This window comes from Amia ocellicauda, unplaced genomic scaffold (genome assembly GCF_036373705.1).
Source record: "Amia ocellicauda isolate fAmiCal2 unplaced genomic scaffold, fAmiCal2.hap1 HAP1_SCAFFOLD_116, whole genome shotgun sequence".
In the NCBI taxonomy this organism is placed as follows: Eukaryota; Metazoa; Chordata; class Actinopteri; order Amiiformes; family Amiidae; genus Amia; species Amia ocellicauda.
In genome coordinates, this window is record NW_027102681.1 from 228903 (window position 1) to 236595 (window position 7693).

The 7693-nt window shown below is 43.3% G+C and overlaps 5 non-coding genes and 1 pseudogene across 5 annotated transcripts; all 6 read right to left on the minus strand.

The window, feature by feature from the left end:
- Positions 1-860: 860 nt before the first annotated feature.
- On the minus strand, positions 861-979 carry LOC136721513 (5S ribosomal RNA). Its single transcript, XR_010806056.1, has one exon. It is a non-coding gene; the product is annotated as a 5S ribosomal RNA (ribosomal RNA).
- Positions 980-2034: 1055 nt separating this feature from the next.
- On the minus strand, positions 2035-2153 carry LOC136721526 (5S ribosomal RNA). Its single transcript, XR_010806068.1, has one exon. It is a non-coding gene; the product is annotated as a 5S ribosomal RNA (ribosomal RNA).
- Positions 2154-3219: 1066 nt separating this feature from the next.
- Positions 3220-3338, minus strand: LOC136721404 (5S ribosomal RNA). The gene has a single exon (XR_010805958.1). It is a non-coding gene; the product is annotated as a 5S ribosomal RNA (ribosomal RNA).
- Positions 3339-4404: 1066 nt separating this feature from the next.
- LOC136721536 (uncharacterized) lies at positions 4405-4523 on the minus strand (annotated as a pseudogene).
- A 1066-nt stretch (positions 4524-5589) lies between these two features.
- On the minus strand, positions 5590-5708 carry LOC136721406 (5S ribosomal RNA). Its single transcript, XR_010805960.1, has one exon. It is a non-coding gene; the product is annotated as a 5S ribosomal RNA (ribosomal RNA).
- Positions 5709-6785: 1077 nt separating this feature from the next.
- LOC136721458 (5S ribosomal RNA) lies at positions 6786-6904 on the minus strand. The gene has a single exon (XR_010806006.1). It is a non-coding gene; the product is annotated as a 5S ribosomal RNA (ribosomal RNA).
- Between the last annotated feature and the right edge of the window lie 789 nt (positions 6905-7693).

Sequence of the window (7693 nt, forward strand, 5' to 3'; positions counted from 1 at the left end):
TACAAAACGAACACATTGTCTTGATAAAACAGCTGTAATTGAGTGCCTGACACGCCAGTCAAGCGCAATCTTGAGAAGGTGTGCATTTCAGTAAGGATTTCAATTGACATGCAGTATGAAACTGAAGGGAGGTTGCATCACTATGATGCATAACATTGCATGTATTGTATTTTCAAGTGTGTGCATTCATCCTGTTGTCATTTTGTTTTGAAAGCAGAAGAATCATTCAACAGGTTGCTGAGACAAATGTAAACCAGTAAAACATATGAAGAGAAACAAACCTTGAATATAAGTTCAGTTGTTTAAACATTTGACAAACTATGGTGAGGGGGTAAGAAAACACACAAATCCAGCAGCTCCTGTATTTCAATACACCAGAACCCAATATTATTGGCGAGTCGGGTAGTCCATCATCACAGTTCGAGGGCAGGCATCATTTCAGTAATTTCATCCCGTTGCATTCACATCCGTGCCTTGAATGAGATTGAATGTGATCTTTGCTCTCAAGTATGTTCCCAAGTTTTACACTTTCGTGCTTTGCATGAATGGGAATGGAACCGTGTGTGTTGAATGATGCTCCTTGTGAGCACTGAACTTTGTCCGGTGGAGTTCCTTTTTGTGTTGCTGTAATTGTGTCATTTCTTGATGAGAAAGATTAGGCAACATTTAGTCACTTCTAGCCATGATGCTCAATTTATTGACGAATGTACCCTAGTTACTAGGGACCGTTTACGTTGGAGAAGAAGATCTATTGTATGCCTGTGTATTTGGGGAAGTAAAATCTGAAATAATGATGAAATTGCGTGTATCCAAAGTTAAAACTCGTGATTTGTCGCCCTCTGGTGTGTAAAAGGTGCAAAAGCTTACAGCACCTGGTATTCTCAGGCGGTCAACCATCCAAGTACCGACCAGGCCTGAGCCTGCTTGGCTTCCAAGATCGGACGAGATCGGGCGTATTCAGGCTAGTATGGCCGTAAGCCAGGGAGGCTGTCCCTGACGCTCTACTTAAAGGGAAGGCAATATCCGTTTCTGCCGTTCATACTTACAGTTGAACTGTCTCTCTACTCTAAAGCCCGGGCCACACCAGCGCGCCGCAGACAGTCCCTGCCAACACGCCACGTTGTGGCAACGTTGTGCGTTAGCTGGGGTGCCACTGCAGACCGGAACTATATTTTACAAAACGAACACATTGTCTTGATAAAACAGCTGTAATTGAGTGCCTGACACGCCAGTCAAGCGCAATCTTGAGAAGGTGTGCATTTCAGTAAGGATTTCAATTGACATGCAGTATGAAACTGAAAGGAGGTTGCATCACTATGATGCATAACATTGCATGTATTGTATTTTCAAGTGTGTGCATTCATCCTGTTGTCATTTTGTTTTGAAAGCAGAAGAATCATTCAACAGGTTGCTGAGACAAATGTAAACCAGTAAAATATATGAAGAGAAACAAACCTTGAATATAAGTTCAGTTGTTTAAACATTTGACAAACTATGGTGAGGGAGTAAGAAAACACACAAATCCAGCAGCTCCTGTATTTCAATACACCAGAACCCAATATTATTGGCGAGTCGGGTAGTCCATCATCACAGTTCGAGGGCAGGCATCATTTCAGTAATTTCATCCCGTTGCATTCACATCCGTGCCTTGAATGAGATTGAATGTGATCTTTGCTCTCAAGTATGTTCCCAAGTTTTACACTTTCGTGCTTTGCATGAATGGGAATGGAACCGTGTGTGTTGAATGAGTCTCCTTGTGAGCACTGAACTTTGTGCGGTGGAGTTCCTTTTTGTGTTGCTGTAATTGTGTCATTTCTTGATGAGAAAGATTAGGCAACATTGAGTCACTTCTAGCCATGATGCTCAATTAATTTACGAATGTACCCTAGTTACTAGGGACCGTTTACGTTGGAGAACAAGATCTATTGTATGCCTGTGTATTTGGGGAAGTAAAATCTGAAATAATGATGAAATTGTGTGTATCCAAAGTTAAGACTCGTGATTTGTCGCCCTCTGGTGTGTAAAAGGTGCAAAAGCTTAAAGCACCTGGTATTCCCAGGTGGTCTCCCATCCAAGTACTGACCAGGCCCGAGCCTGCCTGGCTTCCGAGATCGGTCGAGATCGGGCGTATTCAGGCTAGTATGGCCGTAAGCCAGGGAGGCTGTCCCTGACGCTCTACTTAAAGGGAAGGCAATATCCGTTTCTGCCGTTCATACTTACAGTTGAACTGTCTCTCTACTCTAAAGCCCGGGACACACCAGCGCGCCGCAGACAGTCCCTGCTAACACGCCACGTTGTGGCAACGTTGTGGCAACGTTGTGCGTTAGCTGGGGTGCCACACCAGACCGGAACTATATTTTACAAAACGAACACATTGTCTTGATAAAACAGCTGTAATTGAGTGCCTGACACGCCAGTCAAGCGCAATCTTGAGAAGGTGTGCATTTCAGAAAGGATTTCAATTGACATGCAGTATGAAACTGAAAGGAGGTTGCATCACTATGATGCATAACATTGCATGTATTGTATTTTCAAGTGTGTGCATTCATCCTGTTGTCATTTTGTTTTGAAAGCAGAAGAATCATTCAACAGGTTGCTGAGACAAATGTAAACCAGTAAAACATATGAAGAGAAACAAACCTTGAATATAAGTTCAGTTGTTTAAACATTTGACAAACTATGGTGAGGGGGTAAGAAAACACACAAATTCAGCAGCTCCTGTATTTCAATACACCAGAACCCAATATTATTGGCGAGTCGGGTAGTCCATCATCACAGTTCGAGGGCAGGCATCATTTCAGTAATTTCATCCCGTTGCATTCACATCCGTGCCTTGAATGAGATTGAATGTGATCTTTGCTCTCAAGTATGTTCCCAAGTTTTACACTTTCGTGCTTTGCATGAATGGGAATGGAACCGTGTGTGTTGAATGAGGCTCCTTGTGAGCACTGAACTTTGTCCGGTGGAGTTCCTTTTTGTGTTGCTGTAATTGTGTCATTTCTCGATGAGAAAGATTAGGCAACATTTAGTCACTTCTAGCCATGATGCTCAATTTATTTACGAATGTACCCTAGTTACTAGGGACCGTTTACGTTGGAGAACAAGATCTATTGTATGCCTGTGTATTTGGGGAAGTCAAATCTGAAATAATGATGAAATTGCGTGTATCCAAAGTTAAAACTCGTGATTTGTCGCCCTCTGGTGTGTAAAAGATGCAAAAGCTTACAGCACCTGGTATTCCCAGGCGGTCTCCCATCCAAGTACTGACCAGGCCCGAGCCTGCTTGGCTTCCGAGATCGGACGAGATCGGGCGTATTCAGGCTAGTATGGCCGTAAGCCAGGGAGGCTGTCCCTGACGCTCTACTTAAAGGGAAGGCAATATCCGTTTCTGCCGTTCATACTTACAGTTGAACTGTCTCTCTACTCTAAAGCCCGGGACACACCAGCGCGCCGCAGACAGTCCCTGCTAACACGTCACGTTGTGGCAACATTGTGGCAACGTTGTGCGTTAGCTGGGGTGCCACACCAGACCGGAACTATGTATTACAAAACGAACACATTGTCTTGATAAAACAGCTGTAATTGAGTGCCTGACACGCCAGTCAAGCGCAATTTTGAGAAGGTGTGCATTTCAGTAAGGATTTCAATTGACATGCAGTATGAAACTGAAAGGAGGTTGCATCACTATGATGCATAACATTGCATGTATTGTATTTTCAAGTGTGTGCATTCATCCTGTTGTCATTTTGTTTTGAAAGCAGAAGAATCATTCAACAGGTTGCTGAGACAAATGTAAACCAGTAAAACATATGAAGAGAAACAAACCTTGAATATAAGTTCAGTTGTTTAAACATTTGACAAACTATGGTGAGGGGGTAAGAAAACACACAAATCCAGCAGCTCCTGTATTTCAATACACCAGAACCCAATATTATTGGCGAGTCGGGTAGTCCATCATCACAGTTCGAGGGCAGGCATCATTTCAGTAATTTCATCCCGTTGCATTCACATCCGTGCCTTGAATGAGATTGAATGTGATCTTTGCTCTCAAGTATGTTCCCAAGTTTTACACTTTCGTGCTTTGCATGAATGGGAATGGAACCGTGTGTGTTGAATGAGGCTCCTTGTGAGCACTGAACATTGTCCAGTGGAGTTCCTTTTTGTGTTGCTGTAATTGTGTCATTTCTCGATGAGAAAGATTAGGCAACATTTAGTCACTTCTAGCCATGATGCTCAATTTATTTACGAATGTACCCTAGTTACTAGGGACCGTTTACGTTGGAGAACAAGATCTATTGTATGACTGTGTATTTGGGGAAGTCAAATCTGAAATAATGATGAAATTGCGTGTATCCAAAGTTAAAACTCGTGATTTGTCGCCCTCTGGTGTGTAAAAGATGCAAAAGATTACAGCACCTGGTATTCCCAGGCGGTCTCCCATCCAAGTACTGACCAGGAACGAGCCTGCTTAGCTTCCAAGATCGGACGAGATCGGGCGTATTCAGGCTAGTATTGCCGTAAGCCAGGAAGGCTGTCCCTGACGCTCTACTTAAAGGGAAGGCAATATCCGTTTCTGCCGTTCATACTTACAGTTGAACTGTCTCTCTACTCTAAAGCCCGGGACACACCAGCGCGCCGCAGACAGTCCCTGCTAACACGCCACGTTGTGGCAACATTGTGGCAACGTTGTGCGTTAGCTGGGGTGCCACACCAGACCGGAACTATATATTACAAAACGAACACATTCTCTTGATAAAACAGCAGTAATTGAGTGCCTGACACGCCAGTCAAGCGCAATCTTGAGAAGGTGTGCATTTCAGTAAGGATTTCAAATGACATGCAGTATGAAACTGAATGGAGGTTGCATCACTATGATGCATAACATTGCATGTATTGTATTTTCAAGTGTGTGCATTCATCCTGTTGTCATTTTGCTTTGAAAGCAGAAGAATCATTCAACAGGTTGCTGAGACAAATGTAAACCAGTAAAACATATGAAGAGAAACAAACCTTGAATATAAGTTCAGTTGTTTAAACATTTGACAAACTATGGTGAGGGGGTAAGAAAACACACAAATCCAGCAGCTCCTGTATTTCAATACACCAGAACCCAATATTATTGGCGAGTCGGGTAGTCCATCATCACAGTTCGAGGGCAGGCATCATTTCAGTAATTTCATCCCGTTGCATTCACATCCGTGCCTTGAATGAGATTGAATGTTATCTTTGCTCTCAAGTATGTTCCCAAGTTTTACACTTTCGTGCTTTGCATGAATGGGAATGGAACCGTGTGTGTTGAATGAGGCTCCTTGTGAGCACTGAACTTTGTCCGGTGGAGTTCCTTTTTGTGTTGCTGTAATTGTGTCATTTCTCGATGAGAAAGATTAGGCAACATTTAGTCACTTCTAGCCATGATGCTCAATTTATGTACGAATGTACCCTAGTTACTAGGGACCGTTTACGTTGGAGAACAAGATCTATTGTATGCCTGTGTATTTGGGGAAGTCAAATCTGAAATAATTATGAAATTGCGTGTATCCAAAGTTAAAACTCGTGATTTGTCGCCCTCTGGTGTGTAAAAGATGCAAAAGCTTACAGCACCTGGTATTCCCAGGCGGTCTCCCATCCAAGTACTGACCAGGCCCGAGCCTGCTTGGCTTCCGAGATCGGACGAGATCGGGCGTATTCAGGCTAGTATGGCCGTAAGCCAGGGAGGCTGTCCCTGACGCTCTACTTAAAGGGAAGGCAATATCCGTTTCTGCCGTTCATACTTACAGTTGAACTGTCTCTCTACTCTAAAGCCCGGGACACACCAGCGCGCCGCAGCCAGTCCCTGCTAACACGCCACGTTGTGGCAACATTGTGGCAACATTGTGGCAACGTTGTGCGTTAGCTGGGGTGCCACACCAGACCGGAACTATATATTACAAAACGAACACATTGTCTTGATAAAACAGCTGTAATTGAGTGCCTGACACGCCAGTCAAGCGCAATCTTGAGAAGGTGTGCATTTCAGTAAGGATTTCAATTGACATGCAGTATGAAACTGAAAGGAGGTTGCATCACTATGATGCATAACATTGCATGTATTGTATTTTCAAGTGTGTGCATTCATCCTGTTGTCATTTTGTTTTGAAAGCAGAAGAATCATTCAACAGGTTGCTGAGACAAATGTAAACCAGTAAAACATATGAAGAGAAACAAACCTTGAATATAAGTTCAGTTGTTTAAACATTTGACAAACTATGGTGAGGGGGTAAGAAAACACACAAATCCAGCAGCTCCTGTATTTCAATACACCAGAACCCAATATTATTGGCGAGTCGGGTAGTCCATCATCACAGTTCGAGGGCAGGCATCATTTCAGTAATTTCATCCCGTTGCATTCACATCCGTGCCTTGAATGAGATTGAATGTGATCTTTGCTCTCAAGTATGTTCCCAAGTTTTACACTTTCGTGCTTTGCATGAATGGGAATGGAACCGTGTGTGTTGAATGAGGCTCCTTGTGAGCACTGAACTTTGTCCGGTGGAGTTCCTTTTTGTGTTGCTGTAAATGTGTCATTTCTCGATGAGAAAGATTAGGCAACATTTAGTCACTTCTAGCCATGATGCTCAATTTATTTACGAATGTACCCTAGTTACTAGGGACCGTTTACGTTGGAGAACAAGATCTATTGTATGCCTGTGTATTTGGGGAAGTCAAATCTGAAATAATGATGAAATTGCGTGTATCCAAAGTTAAAACTCGTGATTTGTCGCCCTCTGGTGTGTAAAAGATGCAAAAGCTTACAGCACCTGGTATTCCCAGACGGTCTCCCATCCAAGTACTGACCAGGCCCGAGCCTGCTTAGCTTCCGAGATCGGACAAGATCGGGCGTATTCAGGCTAGTATGGCCGTAAGCCAGGGAGGTTGTCCCTGACGCTCTACTTAAAGGGAAGGCAATATCCGTTTCTGCCGCTCATACTTGCAGTTGAACTGTCTCTCTATTCTAAAGTCCGGGACACACCAGCGCGCCGCAGATAGTCCCTGCTAACACGCCACGTTGTGGCAACGTTGTGCGTTAGCTGGGGTGCCACACCAGACCGGAACTATATTTTACAAAACGAACACATTGTCTTGATAATACAGCTGTAATTGAGTGCCTGACACGCCAGTCAAGCGCAATCTTGAGAAGGTGTGCATTTCAGTAAGGATTTCAATTGACATGCAGTATGAAACTGAAAGGAGGTTGCATCACTATGATGCATAACATTGCATGTATTGTATTTTCAAGTGTGTGCATTCATCCTGTTGTCATTTTGTTTTGAAAGCAGAAGAATCATTCAACAGGTTGCTGAGACAAATGTAAACCAGTAAAACATATGAAGAGAAACAAACCTTGAATATAAGTTCAGTTGTTTAAACATTTGACAAACTATGGTGAGGGGGTAAGAAAACACACAAATCCAGCAGCTCCTGTATTTCAATACACCAGAACCCAATATTATTGGCGAGTCGGTTAGTCCATCATCACAGTTCGAGGGCAGGCATCATTTCAGTAATTTCATCCCGTTGCATTCACATCCGTGCCTTGAATGAGATTGAATGTGATCTTTGCTCTCAAGTATGTTCCCAAGTTTTACACTTTCGTGCTTTGCATGAATGGGAATGGAACCGTGTGTGTTGAATGAGGCTCCTTGTGAGCACTGAA